Source organism: Amblyomma americanum, chromosome 9 (assembly GCF_052857255.1).
Source record: "Amblyomma americanum isolate KBUSLIRL-KWMA chromosome 9, ASM5285725v1, whole genome shotgun sequence".
Classification (NCBI taxonomy): Eukaryota; Metazoa; Arthropoda; class Arachnida; order Ixodida; family Ixodidae; genus Amblyomma; species Amblyomma americanum.
Window position 1 is genome coordinate 43,527,895 of NC_135505.1, and position 20,024 is coordinate 43,547,918.

General features: G+C 47.7%; 1 pseudogene; it reads left to right on the top strand.

Moving 5' to 3' along the window:
* The first annotated feature begins 11,362 nt into the window (after window positions 1-11,362).
* Window positions 11,363-11,526, top strand: LOC144105828 (U2 spliceosomal RNA; annotated as a pseudogene).
* The last annotated feature ends 8,498 nt before the right edge of the window (window positions 11,527-20,024 follow it).

Consider the following 20,024-nt stretch of genomic DNA (forward strand, 5'->3'; position numbering starts at 1 on the left):
ACGACGACCGCTCTTTGATGCGTCACACTCTTATCTTTGTCTCTATGTGCCTTGCATACACGCCGTGGCCTCGCTAACTGGGCATTTTTGCTTTATCATGTGATAGAGTTTGATTAATTATCCTCCTGGGGAATCCCACTGCCACATAAGGTGGGGTGCGGTTGTTCTGTCACTGCATGCGAAATTTTTTTCATTACACTGCTACACTGCATTTGTATTCTTTTCTTTGTGTGAATGATCGCTGTGAATAGCTACAAAGTCTGATAGCAGCCACTTGTTTGTGAGGTGCGGCCCTTTCACTATGATGTCACAACAACTGTTTAGCCGTGACTAAAATGTGTGTTTTTTTCGCGAAAGCGTACAGTAATTCCTCATCTGAAAAAATATGCAATGCAGTTGTAAAAGCTGAAGCCCTGGCTAAAATGTCTTTTTTTTTTCTAAGTCGGGGGTGTTCAACACTAGAACGCTCCTTGCATTTAGAGGCGGTTGACCTCTCATAATTCAGGCATGTGCTCGTCTTTTAAGGAACAAATATTTTTAATTACCTTTCCTCATCTTGTGGCTCTTTCCATGCCGTGGGTCGGTTTTTCCACGATCTCTGCTGCCCTGTGTCGTAGTTCGTGTCAAGAGTTCAGTTCGAGAGGGCAAAAAAGAAACAGATGATCAAATCAACTTGTGGTTGCAAAACACGGACATGCATGTGCGTTATATGAGTGTTCAAGTGAACCCTCTCGAATTCTGCTTGGCACCAAATGTATGCTTCTGTTAGGCCTTTCAGAACAATACGTAATAAAACGTGAACGCATTAATGACCTTCACTTACTATCAGAGATTTTATTTGTCAGACCACGCACAGTATATTAGAGCGTTGTTTCTAATGCGTCCAGTTTTTTCATAAATCTCGTCAGACAGAAGCTGGAACAATACTTCTCTCCAGATACTTTTTCCTTGCAGTTATATAATTCTTTCGTTGCTGACGTCCCAAACTCTCTTCATTTCATGCATTCTTCAATTCTAGGATAACGTCTCTCTGCGTTCGTCTGTGAGTAAAATACTGCTGGATGGCTAACTCCCGTTAAACAGCGACTTAGAGCTTCATACTACTGCCGCCATGGACCAGGGCCGCTATATATGCTGCTACAACGGAACCACCAATCTGACAAACAATGACAAAGCCACGTCAGTTTATGTATTTGTCAATGGTAGGCCCTTTTACCATGACCTGCGTAAGTGCACCGGCACTTCATTTTGGAGGCTCCCACGCAGGACTTGTACACGCCAAACTATTGCCGTTATAAAGGCATATAAATTGTTTTAATCGACGTCAGTATCATTCGACCACTGAATGTTCATGGGTGTTTCTTTATTAAAACCTAAAAATGGTTATATGTGCGTATGTGTGTGCGGGGTGTCTGTGTTGGGATGCAGCATCCCACTGCTGCCACCAGTTGTTGGGATTCTGATAGCGTGGTCAGGCCGGATAAGGGACGAAGTGGATCGGAAACGTGGTCACAAGGGAAAAGACAAGGAAAACTTTGTACAGGTTATTTACATAATGTACAAGTAGCAACTGAGAATGCCTCTCAGTAAAAGGAAGCCTCTTAGGAGACGGGTGTCTCTCCGCAATCGGGTCTCTTGGTACCAAACCAGAAGCTCGATAAATACCCTTCGTATTCCCTAGATCCCTGACAGAGGAATACAGTTCGAAGAACGATGTTCAATCAAACGAGAGGTCACTGGTGGTACCGCCCACGGCAAAAGCGGTGCTCATGCTCCCAGCTCGTCAATGGAGAGGGTAAAAGAGACTGTCACGTTGTCAACACAGCTGTCAGGTGGGCGCTCACGTGGCACATTAATGTCAAGCCGTTTTCCAGCCGGAAGGGGAGGGGGGGCTGAAACACCTTGCACCTTCTCGCCTGTTGTCCGAGACGAGGAAAATGTGTCGCAGACGCAGCTCTTCATCAACCCCAGCGTCAACCCGTCTCCGTCAACACCAGCGTGACCGATGAAAGCAACGCTCCGTCGGGCGACGCGATGGTATACTCGGCCACGTGGTGCCGCCATTGTCGCCGCTGCTTCTGCCACTGCTTCAGCGAACGCCAGGCAGCAGCGTTTCTTCGGAAGCCTCAATCGCCTTCACGTTGATTTTCTGGAAATCCTGGTAGGGGAGTCCGCCTATTTATTCATTTAGGCTCGAAGGCATGCCGGGCATAACAGTGGGTGTGTTGCATACTCGCAACCTTTTTCTTCTTTTCGCTTTGTTGCCATGACCGAAGCTTGCGACTCCAGATTAGATATCACTTAACCACCCTGACTTTCTCGTCGCTGGCACTGACGACTACTACCTGTTCCAACCGCTGAAGCCGAAGGACCAGCTCGTATCCGTGACGATGCGCCACGGCGAGCTGTCGGCGGTGCCCTGCGTGCCCACCGACTCCGGCGCCAAGTTGCAGCTCTGGAAAAACCTGGGCCAGGGTGAGATGAAGGAGGTGTCGCTGGCACTCGCCTTCGTCGAGTTCGACCCCATGCGCGGCTTCATCATCTATTATCCGCACAGCTACAATGCCGGACACTTCGTGTGCAACGGCTCGGTGCCTGGCCACGTCTACAACGACTCATCCATGGCTATGGTCTTAGCCTACCTGAGTGAGTTTGCGCCATTTTCCGCTAGACGCCAGGAGTTGTCTGCCCCTAACTGCTGTTCACCATGTACAAGTGGCGCTAAACACTGTAGACAACGTTAGCGTGAGGTGATGACGAGGGTGTAATAGCATTGGCTACGCCGTCTGAGTGTATGTCAAGAACCATGTGTGTGATCTCTACGCCAAATAAAATAAGATTGTTCTGAGGGGCACCAATTGGTATCCGGCACGCCTTAATTTTACAGCGATAGCTGTTAGGCGCCCCGCCCTCGCTTTCTCGTCGGAGTCGCCGCCGTCGGCGTAGAGCGCACCCACCGGTTGAGCTGTTCAACCTCGGTTGCATAAGCCGGCGGGTAGCTCTGTTTGAAACAGCCGCCTGCTAGAGCAGGGTTGAGTCATTCACTTGACCACTACACAAGTGGTCACGTGAGTAAGCGCCTAGACACCTATCGCTGAATCACGCGTTGCATAGTTCAAACCATCTTGTGAGTCTTTTTTAAAGGGGAAGCTATATACCTCTACCGTCCAAGGAAAGTTTCTTGTCGTCGGCGTGGTCAGCAAAAATCGCAAGGCTAAAAATAGAATGCTACTCCTAGTGGAAAGTACACTAACAGCATACAATATGCCATTCTGATGATAAAGCAGTAGTGATGATTATGGATTTTTATGGCGCAAAGGCTTCCTTGGCCAAAGGGCGCCATGGCACAAGGTTTTTTTGACCCCTCAAGGTGGGGTCAAAGATCCATTTTCCAAACATTTCACCCTAAATAGGCCGAGCACCAGACCAGGGGAAAGCTTGTAGCCATTGTATAATAGATGGGTACCCGGTGGCACTAGAGATCGAACCCCGCACCTTCCTCGGGCGAGGCGAATGCTGAACCACTTGGCCACCACTGCGGTTTATATATAAAGTAGCCCTAATGTAAAAAAAATTAAAATATTTTTAAATAAAAACATACTTAGAAAAACATAAAATAAAAACATCTACAGAAAAAAGATTTAACAAATTGGCGGACGCATAAGCTTCGTCTTTAAGAGTGGGATGCGACATCATGTTGGAGCGTTGCCAAGGACTCCACGGAATGCCATCGTCCGTTCGGCGCGACGCCTTCCCTTTGGACATTAAGAAAAGGAAATGGCGCCTGTTCACATATCTTAGTGGGCACCCGAACCGCGCATTAAGGCGAGGAAAATGAAATGAAAATTGGTTTTAAGGAAAGGAAATGACGTCCGTCTCACATATCTCGGTGCACACCCAAACCCTGCCGAAAGGGAACGAAGATTTCCAAGATGAGCTTCAAATGGTCCTAGTTGGTTTGTAATCTTCAACATTGTTATTGCGCTAATGGTTTACACACACAAGAACTTCTGTTTGTGTCGTTCTTGTCTGTGTAAGCCATGAGTAGCGTAATAACAATGTTGAAGAATATTTCCGACGCGCGGTGCCGATTACTGCTACGCGTTCCGCTAAACATTGGGTTTGCAGCTCCTTTGAAAGGGTTGACGTCATTCGAAGACTTCGTGTGAAGTGCAAACCGCATAATGTATGATAACGGTGCCTGCAAACAATGCGACACATGTTCCTTCTGCCCGCGTGTGTTTCCCGGTAAAGATTATGGTTGCCTTTACGTGTTGTTGCCGTCAACAAAAAACGCCATATTAAAAAACAAATGCAAACAGCATATCTCCTTTGAAATCACGCAAACATATTACAGCAAACATCTTGCAATCAATATTGTTCGTATTTACACTGACTGCATTACCGCCCTTGAGCGGCTTAAGGCTGTCTGGAGGACATTCCAAATTACACAATCCATTCACCAACTCTGCTAACAATACCCCTGTCTTGTTCCTATACATTCGGTTCGCGGCCATGCTCACAACCGGCATAATATTCTTGTCGACGCAATGACACACCTTGACATATCAGACAGGCCGCCACCTTCAAACTCTTCCCCAGATCCGATCCTGCCCGTGTCTCCGAGAAACAAGCTCTGCGTCAGCGAGCACGCGCTCCAATTCCTCCGTGTTCGTACCCTCACTAGGGACGAGATGGTACCCGTGCTCCGGATTCGGGCAGGAGCGGCCCTGACTCCCTCTGTGCGTCATCGGTGGAGTGACAAATGCTTAGAACTAACTGGCTGCTGTCCCCGTTGTAGTGCTGCGCCTGAACGGTGTGACGCAAAACACTTGCTGTGGACTTGCCCGGCTACAGCCTCCGTGAGATGTCGCTTCCTAAGGTAGGCCTGCGACAGGACGTTGAAGACCACTATCAAAACGAACTGTTGATAATTACTTTATCGAGAACCGTTATCACTTTTTAAGCCAGGCTTGTTTACACTCCTTCTAACTTTCTCTCCCTTTCACATTATGCCTAATGGCAGACATCTTGTAAAAAAAAGGTACTTCCCACTTGTCTCTGATTTCACTCTTTGTAAAGCCACGTGTCTGAATTTTCAAGTGACGTCGCAAGGGGCAATTGGGTGTCGTTTTACAGCTTTGCTGTCCAACCACCTTCACACCATTGATTGGAGCCACAATTTTGTTCTGCCCTTTTTCAAGTAATTGCTACCACTGTGAATGTGCGGGCAGCTTCAATGGCTCCCATAGATGCCGCCACCGAATATGTTGGCTTGTGGTTAAGCACAGGCTCTGTTAAGGCGCGCTTATACTCCGGCATAACTCGCGCGCGCGCGCGCTGCACGGCGACGTCATATCAGCCAAAGCGAGTACCTCTATACTCCAACTGCGCTTGACTGCCGACGCGTTCGGTGGCTGTGGTGCAGTCTGACCGCACTGGCGGAGCACGTTTCTATTTCGCGCCTAGTGCGCAGCCACCGCCGGCCTGGCCAGACCGGTTCGGCTCCGCGGCGAGGCGCGCGTTGTGGCGTCAGTGCCTCCTCAGAGCACCGGTACGGCGAAATCGCAAGTTCGCGGCCAGTAAAGCTTTCGGTTTAAAAATGTTGCCCTAATCCAAGCTGTGAAGATGGTTGGACAGCGGGGCTGTAAAAAAACAGCCAATTACCGATTGCGATGTTAATTTAATATTCACACTCGTGGCTCTACAGAGTTAAACCACAGACAAGTGAAATGTACTTCAGTTGTGTGCTGTATGACTGATATAAAAGGAGATATGCTCTTTGCATTTAGCCTGGCGTTTCTTGCTTGCGAAAACGACACGAAAACACGACCGCAATCTTAACCTAGAAACGTACGTGGGCAGTAGGAACGTACTTCTCTGTTTGCAGAGGCCGGCCTGTTATACTTGTGGCGCAGGCAGAGGCTGTTTTATTTTTATTCTTTTTTATGCCTCACCATAATTGATGTTTGCAGGCGCCGTTAACATACATTATGCGGTTTGCACTTCACACGAGGGCTTCGATTGACGTCAACCCCTTTAAAAGCAGCTGCAAACGTAATGTTTACCGGTATGCGCAGTTGTAATTGTGAGCACCACGCGTCTCAAATATTCCTTCCCTTACGGCGCGGTATCTCACGTAACTCGGTGGACACCAGCGAGATACGTGAGAGTCGCGTAATTTATTTTCCTCAAAACCAATTTTCATTTCATTTTCCTTGCCTTACGGCGCGGTTTGGGTGTCGTTATAACTGCAATGTTCTACTTATCAGTTATCAGATGATGTCGACGGCTACATGTGCCAATCTGGTTGCCTATCTAGTTTTCTTACTTTGTTTCCCTTCCCCTCCTTTCTTAAGCTGTCTTATATATTTGGACGTGCACTGCAGATAAACGCCCATTCTTCCAGCTTGTCAGCTTGTGTCTGCGTCGACTGCGTCAGGCGTAGTGTCCGAGCTACGATGTAACAGTGGCGACGAGGAACGGAAATCAAAACCCCTGGCAAAAACTTGAAGCACCGGACGGCAGCTACGCTACGGATCGACGACTCGAAGATGGCACACCAGCAACTGCCCGACCTCAACGACGAAAGAGACAACTGGAAGGCCTATGTTATCAAGGCAGAGGCATACTTTGAGGCGACGGGCGTGACGGAGCCGGCAAAAAACGGGCGCTTTTGGTAGCAGCTTTAAGCATGCGCACCGTTCAAATATTAGCAGGGCGAGTAGTGCCGTAGAAGCCGAATTCTTTGGAGTACGAAGACGTCTTGAAAGTCCTGAACGAGTTTTTTGATCCCAAGCGCCATGAAATTACTGAAAGTTTCCGCTTCTTCAACCGCTGCTAGCTTGACGGTGAGTCCGTTCAAAAATTCATCACGAAAATTAGTCGAATTGCGAACAGCTGCAATTTTGGTACCTTGCTCGACCGAGTGATACAGGTTAGAATTGTGTGCGGCATAAGATCGAGTGCCCTGCAGAAACAACTCCTGACAAAGAAAGATCTGTCCGTAGAGGACGCTGAAACGATGGCACTGGAGGCTGAATCTGCAGATAAGAATGCCAATAAAATGGCCGCAGACACATCGGCGGTGTTTAAAATGAAGGTGCAGTCAACCTCAATGGAATAGGTACTGGCCAATTGTGGGCGTTGTGGCAGCACAAAACACAACAGTAATGCCTGCCGTTGGAGTAATGCTCGTTGTTATCACTGCGGTTGAGGTGGTCACCTAGCAGTAAAATGCCGGAACGAAGAAAGCGCAAGATCTCGAACTCAAGAAGTTACCCGGGGATTTCGCGGCAGAATACTGGCTGTTAAGGAAGGGGAGACAGATGAAGACACAGAGGATAGCATGCACATTTGGACGTTAAAATCGACACGGGAGGTAAATGTGAAGCCCACAATACGACGCACCTTCACATGGGGAGGTGTGGACGTTTCGATTCTCATCGATACGGGTTCCCCGGTATATGTAGTGTCCCGACAGCTATTTGAGCAGCACAAAACACTTGTGCCTTCGCTACGGCCTTCACGCATGAAGTTATCATGCTACCTCGGAAAATTGCCAGTTCTTGGAGAGCTCCTCTTGCCGGTGTCGTCCGACAATACAAATGTAGAATGCACACTGGTGGTGCTAGATTGCCCCGGTCCAAGCTTAAGTGGTCGAGACCTAATGTCCCTCCTGAGCGACGCAGGCTCCCCGGTCCTTAGCCTCTCAGCCAAGCCGCAGACCACACAGTCGTCTACCACCACGCAGGTCACTGCTGACGTGCTCGCCGAGTTTCCAGATGTTTTCAGCTCGGATCTGGGCCTCATCAAAGGACCCGCGGCACACCTACAGCTGAAGGAGGGAGCCACGCCGAAGTTCTGTAAGGCGCGATCTATTCCCTTCGCTCTACGCGACAGGGTATCGGAAGAGCTTGGTAGGCTTGTGGCATTAGGCGTCTTGTCATCAGTGCCGCATTTCGAATGGGCTACGCCCATTGTACCCGCCCTTAAGAAGGACGGCATCGTTAGGATTTGTGGGGACTTTAAATTCGGCATGTGAGCTAGAGTAGCACCCGTTGCCAGTAATCAATGACATGTTCGCGTCCTTAAGCGGTGGAAAACATTTCAGCACATTGGCCTTACGAGGCGCATATAACCAAGTCTCTCTTGATGAGGAATCGTGCCAGATATGAGTGATTAATACGCATGAAAGTTTGTTCTGCTACACCCCGCAGGGGGGCGCCTGCAGCTTGCAGGCGTCGGTGAGTGGCGACACCGCAGGTTCCCGAGCATCCGCACGGACATCCCCACAAGGGGCTGATGGTGAACCGTGCATCACCACGGACCCGAGCACCCGCGCCTAGCCGTGCGTGGCATCGCCGTGTCCGGGGAAAGGGGGATCCTGGTGGTTGAGCCGATGCCGAGCGTTTGGACCCTTAAGGCCTCTTGGCGGAGGCAATACACCGCTTTGGCCCCAGCTTCAAGCAGACGGCACGACCCGACCGGGGGGAATCGGCAGTCGCCTTTTCCTATCCTCCTCTCCATATTCCACTTTCCTATCTCTCTCACAACACTCCTATATCCTACTCACTTCTTGGTTTTTCCTGTTTTCCTGGCGGCGAGGGTTAACCTTGTGTGACCAACTACCCTGAGTTGAGTCATATTTGGTTATAGTTGAGGTGTACAGCTGACGTGGGCAGGACATGCTTTCAAGTTCCTGTCCCGTTCCCTTCTTGGACTCCATGGTGGGTGGCTGGCACCATGACCGAAAAACTAAATTTTTTCATGGCTCCACCCTTATCCAAACCTAATCGCTCTCTAAAAAGAGGGCGGAACGAAGCAGCTGATTTTTTCTCAAAAAAGAGAAACATTTTCAATGTTCCACGTAATCCACAGTGAAAGTGACGGAATACAAGCAAGAATAATATCCCCATTCCTTGTGTCAAAATGCTTAACCGATACCTTGGGCCCTGGCTATAAGGTCTAAAAAATGTCCAGCGGCGACTTAATTCTTGAACTGCGCGACATCATCCAGTGTTCCAAACTCTCCAACATTGCGTCTATAGGGGACATCTCTGTCTCTGTAACCCCTCACCGATCTCTAAACACAGTCCGAGGTGTAATCTCTGAATCAGACTTTATCCATATCACAGAAGCTGAAAGGCTTGAAGTGCTTACCGACCAGAATGTAATCGACGTTCACCGAATCAAGATCCGCAGGGATAACAAAGAAATAGATAACAAACACCTGGTCCTCACATTTAACACCAGTACCTTGCCCGAAACGATCGAAGTTGGATACTTGAAAGTCAAAGTCAGACATTATATACCCAATCCCCGCCGATGTTTCAACTGTCAAAAGTTTGGGCCACGGCTCACAAAGTTGCCGCGGCCAAAAAACCTGCGCGAAATGCGCTTCGAAAGACCAGCATTCTGAGTAATGTGACGCAGCACTGCGCTGCGCAAACTGCGAAGGAGACCATGCAGTGTACACCAGGGCATGTCCGTCCTGGAAAAAAGAAAAGGAACTAATTACCATAAAGAGAAAAGAAAACAATTCATTCAAAGAAGCAAGGAGGCATTTTGCGCTTACGAACACATTCTCTTTCACAGCAAAACCCAACTTCGCTGATGTGGTGCGCGGGGGAGTAGCACCACACAGCACTACGGCACATGCCGAGGCTGCTTTCACAGAGCCAGTGGCAGGGCCATCCACGCCCCAGGCAGGGACAGCGAAGGCTGCTCTGCCACCCTCAAAGCAGGGAGCGCAGGTCCATGGGTCGGCATCCCGCAGGACCTCCCCCCATCGGGAGCGGCCTGAAACTAACACAACCGCGGCCCCTCCGCGGTCCTCCAGCACCTTGGTTGAGGTGATGGATACAGCACCCACTCCGCCTCCACTACAGAGGCGGAACAGCTCTCTTCAGCGGAAAAAAGACAGGCCCCTCATAACGGGCCCACCACATAAGTAAACCCCGCTTCATTTCCTCTCAAAAACATAAACATGGCTTTTTTAAGTCAGTGGAATTGCAGAGGACTTATGCGGAACTACAGTGACACAACACATATTTTAGGGTCACTGTTACCTACAGTTTTATGTCTTCAGGAGACCAATCTTGGTCCACAACATGTGCATATCCTAAAACATTATAAAACTTTTAGACGTGGTCGAGAGCAGGCAAATCGACTCTCGGGAGGCGTCGCGATTGTTGTCCAACGTGGCATCCCTGCTCAAGAAGTCAAGCTCAAAACAAAAATTGAGGCAGTAGCAGTCAGCATTGTCATCTACAAACACTAACAATCTGTTCCGTGTACATTCCTCCACACTTTACTTTAAGTGTCCATGACCTAGAAGAACAGATAGATGAACTTCCAGAGCCATATCTGGTAGTTGGAGATTTTAACGCTCACTCCCTTTTCTGGGGAAGCGAACGATGTGACTGAATGGGACAAATAATCGAAGATTTTATCCTCTCAAATATTATCTGTCTTTTAATACGGGAAAAGCCACTTATTGTTGCTCAAGCTCGGCAAAAATGAGCTTCCTCGATTTAGCTTTCGCAACTCCATCGCTTTTTAACGATTTTAAATGGGATGTTTTAAATGACCCTCTGGGAAGTGATCACCTACCTACTATCATCAGGCTCTCATCGTCTACTTCAGTCATCCCCACAAGACCACGGCGCTGGGAACTTCACCTCGCCGACTGGAAACTTTTTACAGCAAATGCCGCACTAGAAAAAGAATTTTGTGAAGATCTCAGCATAGACGAAATTAATGAAAAGTTTACTACATGCATAATATCGGCCGCTACACTAGCCATACCACAAACAACAGGACTCGTACACGAAAACATGAAGTATGGTGGACACAAGAATGCACATTGGCAAAAAACAACAAAATAAAGCTTGGGGCTCTCTGCGTCGGTATCCCGCAGCGGAGAACTTGATTGCCTTTAAGAGGGTCAAGGCCACAGCGCGATTCGTTCGAAGAAATGCCGAGAAATGCTCTTGGCAGAAATATGTGTCCTCAATAAAGAGCTCAATAACCTCAAAAAAATGTGGGAAAAGGTTCGTAGATTCAGTAGTGACCATACCCCTTTCACACTTCCTCTATTGACTACACCCGGGACACAAACATGATTAGAAGAACAGGCCAACATACTGGGTGAGATTTTGCTGAAGTTTCCAGTTCGTCCAATGACACAAACACGTTCGAGAAGTACAAAGCAATAGCAGAAAAACAAAAACTTCCACTTGCAGCAGGTGTGCACGAGGACTACAATCAACCCACACACTCCAGGAATTGATTAGGGTATTATCTTCTGGTATAAAGACAGCACCAGGCCCAGATAATGTGCATTACACTATGCTTGCCCATCTCTCTGAGGCTGCCGTGCAGGGAACGTCCGGATCCCGTAGAGTATCTGTTACGGGTCCAATGGACTTATTTTTGGAAATGTGGCGGAGTGTTTGAAGGATGCTTCACTCCCGCCACCGGTTGGCCCGGTATTGCACTGCCTCCGGGATCGGCCTTGTCTTTAGCGCGTCTGTACTATCCTGTCTTTCTCTCCCATCTTTCAACTCTCCTACTATCGGCACGTGGTAGCGATTGTGGCTCGTCTTGAGCCAGTGAGCAGTCCTGTGCACTTTCCTTTTCTTTCTTCCTGGCAACAACAAGAACAGACAGAACTGCCGTGCAGGCATGGTTGAAATTCTTCAACAAAATATGGACAACTGGGAATATACCTGTGGAGTGGAAGAAAGCAATAATAGTACCTTTTCTGAAACCCGGAAAACCACCAACAAGTCCTAACAATTACAGACCGATAGCCCTCCCCAGCTGCATTGCTAAATCTTTCGAAAGCATAATAATCATTAGACTGACGATCACACTTGAATCTCGTCGACTCTTAGATGTACATCAATGTGGATTTAAAAAAGCATGCTCGACCACTGATCACCTTTTCCGCCTAGAAAACACCATCCGGGAGGCGTTCATCCAAAAACGACACTGTATCGGGGTCTTCTTCGATTTGGAGAAGGCCTATGAGACCACGTGGAAGTTCGGCATCCTACATGACCTAGCAGAGCTAGGGATCCGCGGCAGGATGCTGAACTGCTTGAACGACTTCTTGACTAACCGCACGTTCAGAGTCCGTCTAGGAGCAACTCTGTTAATGACATTCACCCAAGAGAATGGCGTACCCCAGGGATGCATTTTAAGTACGACATCCTTCATAGTAAAAATGAATTCTTTAGCCAAAGTAATACCAAAGTCTGTAATGTATTCAGTTTATGTAGATGACTTACATATAGCATACGCTTCTTCCAGCATACTGTCCTGCGAGAGACAAATACAAATCACACTAAATAAACTGGCTGCTTGGGCAGAGAAAAATGGATTTAAGTTTTCTCCTCAGAAAACAGTAGCTGTTCTGTTCTCATTACGACGAGGCCTACAGGTCGATCCCAAGCTGTGCTTGAATCAAACCACACTGCCAATCAAACAAGAACATAAATATTTAGGTGTCACTTTTGACAAGAAACTTACATTTCAACCACCCATTAGCAACCTTAGAAAGAAAGCATCCCAAGCCCTCAATGTATTAAAGGTACTCTCGCGAAAACGGTGGGGGTCCGATAGAGCATGCCTATTGCAAATATATCGCTCTTTAGTGCGCTCCAAGCTGGACTACGGGTGCGTGGTATATGGTTCGGCAAGAGCATCCTACTTGAAACGACTGGACCCTGTTCATAATCTTGGTTTGCGCCTATCAACTGGAGCATATAGAACATCCCCGGCAAATAGTGTTTATGTTGAAGCTAATGAGCTCACACTAGAGGATAGAAGAGTCACACCTACATGCAAGTATATCCTAAAAACTCGTTCTCTTCCTAAATATCTCTGCTATCCCACTGTTACCAAGTGCCCATCGAGAAGATTATTCAATAATAAACCACATTTTATCAGGCCAATAATAATGCGCTTTGAAGATAAATGCGAAAAGTTAGCAGTGCTGGGCGCCCTACCGAATATTGCACAAAGACATGAATATCTGCCACCATGGTACATCCTCCCCTCGGTGTGTGACTTCACACTGACACACGTAAACAAAGAGGAAATGCCACATGAGCACATACTGCGAGAGTTCTTTACACTACAAGAAAAATGACACCTACACTGAATTTTACACTGATGGCTCAAAAACAGAAAGTCATGTCGGATGTGCAGTAATTCAAAGAAAAAACAAAGAAATGATACGATTGCCACAGTATGCATCGGTATTTACTGCGAACAGTTATGCCATCCTCGTAGCCGTAGAACAAATAGTAAAACAAAACATAAAAATAGCATCATTTACACCGATTCACTGAGTATGCTCCAAGCGCTGCACCCTACAAATGCTGCTGAACCCATAACAAGAAAAATCATACATAACATAGTTAAAATCACAAAGCAAAAACATAACATTATATTCTGGTGGGTCCCTAGCCATGTTGGAATTTTAGGTAATGAGAGAGCAGATGCTTGCGCAGCACAAGCTCGAATTGGTCATATAAAACAAGTTAGCATACCGCAGAAAGATTTTTCTAAATTACTGCACAGTCAACTTAGAAATAAGTGGCAGGTTGCATGGGACGAACAGACAAACAACAAACTACATTCTATAAAACCCGTTTTGGGAGAATAGAGATCATGTAAACATCAGGAGCGTTTTACAGAAGTTATTTTGTGTCGACTACGCATTGGACACGCAGACCTTACACACAACTTCTTACTGACAAAAAAAGACAAACCTCACAGCGAAATGTGTGGCGATGAACTCACGGTAAACCATATTTTAATAGTATGCACAAAACTAGAACAACTGACGAAAAAATATTTCACAACATTCTACAATGAATACATCCCACTACACCACAAGTTACATTTAGGAGATCAAGCACTGGTTGATTTTTCAAGCATTTTTAAGTTTCTCAGAGAAGCCAATGTTTTAAACAAACTTTAAATATAAAAAGCCTAACCTTTAACAAAAGCTCTAACCGTGTGTTTGGCGCATCATAGCCTCAGTTGCGCTTGCGCCATTAAAATCAATATAACTAACTCTGTTCTGCTACAACAGATTACCTTTCGGCATTGCCTCTGCGCCAGCCATTTTTCAGCGCAGAATGGAAACAGTTCTACAAGGCTTACAAGGCGCGCAAGCTTATCTAGATGATGTCTTGGTGTCCGAAAGAGCAGAAAGTGACGACGTGCTAAAAGCCGTTCTACAGCGTTTCCGCGACAGTGGTGTTAAAGTGCGCCTCGACAAATGCAAATTTCGGCAAGAGTCCTTTACATATCTCGGCCATCGAATCGATCAGCAAGGGTTGTACCCAATAGAAAAGAATGTCGAAGCGATCACAAAAGCCCCTAGCCCGAAAAATGTAGCCGAGCTTCGTTCTTTTCTCGGCATGAACACTTTCTACTCAAAATTTTTGCCGAACATCTCGTCCCTGCTCGCTCCATTGTATCGGCTGCTGGAAAAGAACACACATTGGCTCTGGAAAGAAGAGCAACAAACTGCGTTCGACAAAGCAAAACGGTGTTTGCAGCAAGCAGGGGTGTTGGTTCATTTCGACCCTTTACAACCGCTGAAACTAGAGTGCGACGCATCGCAAAAAGGAATAATTAATAATAATTGGTTTTTGGGGAAAGGAAATGGCGCAGTATCTGTCTCATATTTTGTTGGACACCTAAACCGTGCCGTAAGGGAAGGGATAAAGGAGGGAGTGAAAGAAGAAAGGCGCAGGGCTTTTTCACACGAAAGGGAACGTCAACAAGCCGATTGGATTTCGTTCAAGGACGTTGTCGAAAGCAGAAAAAAATTGTTCGCAACTTGAACGTGAAGCATTGGACCTCGTATTTGGAGTAATGAAGTTTCGTGATTATCTTCTAGGCCGAGAATTTATCTTGGTCACAGATCACCGGCCGCACCTGGGCCTGCTGAGACCGGACCGGCCCACGCCGCCTCTGGCTGCTGCTCGCATACACCGCTGGGCGCTGTATTTGGGAGGATTTCGCTACAAGTTACAGTATTCGCCAGGCAAGCCGCTCCTGTACTCAGACGCACTTAGTAGGTTGTCACAAGAAACTTCGGAGCCAACCAAGGAAGGGGAGCCACCTGACAACGTTCTGGCACTCGCAGATGTCCAGGAGGGGGTGGTCTCGGTAGAAGAACTGCAGGCGCTGACGGCAGGTGACGCAGTACTTTCAAAAGTCGTGCAGTACACAAGGGACGGGTGGCCTCCAAGCGCTAAAGCATTAGAACGAAGCTTACTCCCCTTTTACGACCGCAGACTGGAACTGTCATTGGCCCACCGTTTGCGGTATTGGGGCCGTGGAGTTGTCATTCCAGTTAACGCGCAACATAGAATGTTGCACATGTTGCACCAGATGCATCAAGGATCATCGGCGATGAAATCAATTGCTCGGTCAGCATTCTGGTGGCCCAGAATGGGCGATGACACAGAATAACTGTCAGCGGGGTGTACAAGCTGCATCCAAAATCGACCAATGCCAGTATCTGCTCCGTCAGTTAACTGGCCGACCTGCCAAGAAAGCTGGTAAAGAATGCATATAGATTTCGCGGGGCCAATCAAAAGACACATGATCCTTGTTCTCGTAGATGCTCACAACAAATGGATTGAGGTCGTACCAATGAAACAGGCGACCACGTCTTCGAATATTACTTGCCTGCGCAGCTTCTTTAGCAGGTTCGGCATTTCTCGCACCATTGTTTCAGATAATGGGGCGCAGTTCACTAGCCTAGAATTTACTGATTTTGCGAACAACAATAACATAACCCACCTGCGCACGGCTGCGTTTCATCCACAGTCGAATGGTCAAGCAGAGAGAACAGTCCGAACTGTTAAAGATGGTCTGAAGAAGATGAACCAGGGCAGATTAGAAGACTGCCTTTGCCGACTACTTTTCAACTACCGGAGAACACCCCTTGCCTCGGGCAAATCTACTTCGGAACTTCCTCTGGGCTACCAAATCCGGTCCCGCCTCGACACATCTTTTCCTCCTTTGGTTGCAGGAAGATCGGGAACATCGGATGAGTGGACCCTTGCACCAGACACAAATGTTTACGTCCGTAACTTTGGTAAGGGTGATAAATGGAAGACGGGCACGATAAAGTCAGCAGACGGAGCTCGGATGACGACAGTGGAAACGCCTGAGGGCCTCGTTCGACGACACGTGGATCAAGTTCACGCAAGGAAAGACAGAACGGCTACACAAGGCCACATGGAAAGTGCAAGCTCGTCGATCTGGAGAACTCCGCAAGAAACTCCCGGAGCAGGGCCAAAGGCGAAGCCGAAACGCGTGAAACGCCACCACCACAGAGTCAGTCATCACCCCAACACCTGGACGCACAAGAGAGAAACGGTGGACCTACAGTGGCCACGGAACTCCGACGCTCAACACGAGAGCGCAGGCCTGTGCAGCGTCTTCAGTATTATTGATGGAGAAGTGTTATAACTGCAGTGTTCTTCTTATCAGTTATCAGATGATGTCGACGGCTACAGGTGCCAATCTGGTTGCCTATCTTGTTTTCTTACTTTGTTTCCCTTCCCCTCCTTTCTTAAGCTGTCTTATATATTTGGACGTGCACTGCAAATAAACGCCCATTCTTCCAGCTTGTCAGCTTGTGTCTGCCTCGACTGCGTCAAGCGCAGTGTCCGAGATACGATGTAATAGTGTCCACCAAGATAAGTGCGACAGGTGTAATTTCTTTTGCTTTAAAATGACCAACGGGCAAGGCGTCGCGCCAAGCTGACGATGGCGTTCTGTGGATGCCTTGCAGTTGTGCTCCAGCTGCTCCATTCGCACCATTCTGATACATTTACATTTTTCTGCTCCAGTCTGCTCCGCAAGAGGCAAATTGGTCAATATTGCACCTTAACTGCGCCAAAAGGAATACGTGGTCTCGGGAGAACGACTAATTTTGGAACCATTCAGGCCTTCAGTTGGCAACCTACTAAAACGTTTCCGCAGTTGTCAAACCAGAGTGGTTCTGCTTGTGGTAGGATTTAGCAGCCAGTTCATTCGCACACACGGAGTAAAAAGATAACTCAGGAGAGGCGGTTAAAGGTGTACTAAAGACGAATCAGAACACGTGTCCTTACCACGGGAAATCTATCTACACGTTGTGGGCATTCTTAATAATAATATTAATAATAATTGGTTATTGGGGAAAAGAAATGGCGCAGTGTCTGTCTCATATCGTTGGACACCTGAACCGCGCCGCAAGGGAAAGGACAAGAGAGGGAGTGAAAGAAGAAAGGAAGAATGAGGTGCCATAGGGGAGGGATCCGGAATAATTTCGACCACCTGGGGATCTTTAACGTGCACTGACATCGCACAGCACATGGGCGACTTAGCGTTTTTCCTCCATAAAAACGCAGCCGCAGCGGTCGAGTTCGAATCCGTGAACTCAGGATCAGTAGTCGAGCGCCCAACCACTGAGCCACCGCGGCGGGTGGGCATTCTTAAAAACTTCGAATTATTGTCCTGTCCCGCCGAATGCTCTAATTTATCGGCTTAAACGTCCCCGCCCCTGCCTTTTTTTGAACTCAACGCGGTTAATAGGCGGGGTCAGCGAACGCGTGGAGTGCCTTTCAGCCTGTCCCGAGGTGGCTTCGCTTTCGCTTTTATGTTGTTTTTATGTTTGTTTGAATAAACAGCCTCTGTAATAGACAATATAGCGTTCAATTAGGCTCAAAGAAACAAACATACACGTGGAATCTCTTATTTACGTATCACTCCGCCGATGGCAGAGTGGCAAGCCGCCAGGGGACTGGGTGACGCGTTCGTTCACACCTCCTACCTACCGCGTAGAGTTGAAAAGAAGGCGGGAGCCGGTACGTTTAATCAAATTTAAGTTAGGGAAATCGGCCGCTCAGGACAATAATTCGAAGTTCCTAAGAATGCCCGGAACGTGTAGATAACGTTCCCGCGATAAGAAGGCGAGTTCAGATTACTCTTTCGTGCACTTTTAAGTGGGATTTTTTTGAAACCGACTCCCCCCTGCCACTCCCCCCAAATGGCCGCCGTCTCAGCACGCTTGCGCATGCGCAGCAGGCATTGCAGCAGACACCGCCACTGCGCCTAGTGTTACAATTGGATGCGCCTTCGGCTAAAGACTCCCAGTAGTCCTTACGAAAGCGCATGACCTCCGGCATACTTTTTGGCGTGCAGCTCGGATAGCGAGGGCTTCTCCCGAGTTTTCCTTCCATGTTCGCGCATCATGTTGTTTGCATCATATCAGAGAAATATGAAGCGGTTTGGAGTAGTTATCTTCTGGGTTGAAGAACAAAAGTTTGGAGCAGGTCCAACAAGGTCAAGCTTTTTTGGAACAAGAGAATTTCTGCCTTGCTGATTAACTTTGCGAGTTTGATGACATTGTAAAAAATTCGAAGAGGCGATGAGAGAGGGCCAACGTGAAAAAAAAACGGCTCAAATGTACTTGTTCTTTGGACTTTTAGTCAAGCATGCTTGGCTAAACTTGCGTGCAAGACAGTGCTCGCTTTAATAAAACGTCTTCTCACTGTTTTTGTGAGCACCTTTCTAGACCTGTTTATTTTTCTTCCTAGCTACACGTCTGAACCTGATCTCGTTAGTAACAAACTATTCTGGGTGACTCCTCTATTCCGTTCGTATTGGTCACGGGTTGCACCAGAATTATCGTTCTGATGGAGGTGCTCCAAAATTAATATTTTTCTGCTCCAAAAATTGCTCCAGAAGATGAAATGACTGGACCACCACTGAGAATCTCCATGGCAACGCTGCAACACGCTATCGTGTCCTGTTCATAACGACGATGCTTAGGTGTCCTTCAATTCTTTTACACTTTTTTTTCACTTTTTTTACTTTTAGCCAGTTATGCCGGCACCGTTATCATACATTATGCGGTTTGCAATTCACACCCGTGCTTCTAATGACGTCAAAACCTTTTGAGAATATGCAAATCTAATGTTTACCGGAGCGCGTCAACGGTGTTCCCATTGTAGATAAAAATTAACTCAGAAATTTTCGCAGCGCCTGAGATGCATAAATGTTTAATGTGTTATATACTAAAGCGCTCACTAGAACTGAGTAAATCTACGTTTTGTTTCTTGCAAAATCAGTGCATTTTTGAGCGTATTCTTTAGCTTGGCGTTTTTTTTGCTTACGACGACACGAAAGTTTCCTTCGACGGTAGAGGTTTACAGCTTGGCTGTGAAAAAAAAAAGTTTGTTTTCTGAGGAAATTAATTGGCGCAACAATTTTCTCAATCTCGGTGGACACCCGAACGGCGCCGTAAGAGAAGGGAGAAAGGTTGGATTGAAAGAAGAGGTGCCGTAGTGGAGGGCTCAGAAATAATTTCGACTACCTGGGGATCTTTTAACGCGCACTGATATCGCACAGCACAAGGGCGCATTTGTGTTTAGCATTAAAAGGCGGCCGCGGCGTCAGGGTTTGAACCCGGGAACTCTGGCTCAGCAGCCGAACGCGCTAACTGCTGGGCCACTATGGCGGCTCATGCTGCACGTGGCTAAGAATGAAAAAAAAAAGAAAAATATGTTCAGTCCACGTTGCCCAGGTTGACTCCGATCTCCGCGTATTGCTGACACGTCACCTGTTATCTGATACGGTGTTATATTTGGACACAAGATATTAAGCTCATTTCTGGAAATGTGGCGGGGTGCTAGAATCTTGCTTCACCTCCGCCTCAGGTTGTCGCGGTATTGTACTGCCTCCGGATTGTGGCTTGGCTTGACCCAGTGGGCAGGCCTGCGCACTTTCCTTTTAAAGCGAAAGCTTTACTGGCCGCGAACTAGCGATTTCGCTGTGGCGGTGCTCCGAGGAGGCACATGACGTCATAACGCGCGCCTCGCCGCGGAGCCGAACCGGTCTGGCCGCATCGGCGGCGGCTAGAACTCTCGGTGCGAAATAGAGACGAGCTCCAAATCTCCGCCAGTGCGATCAGTGTGCACCGAGGCTGCCGAACG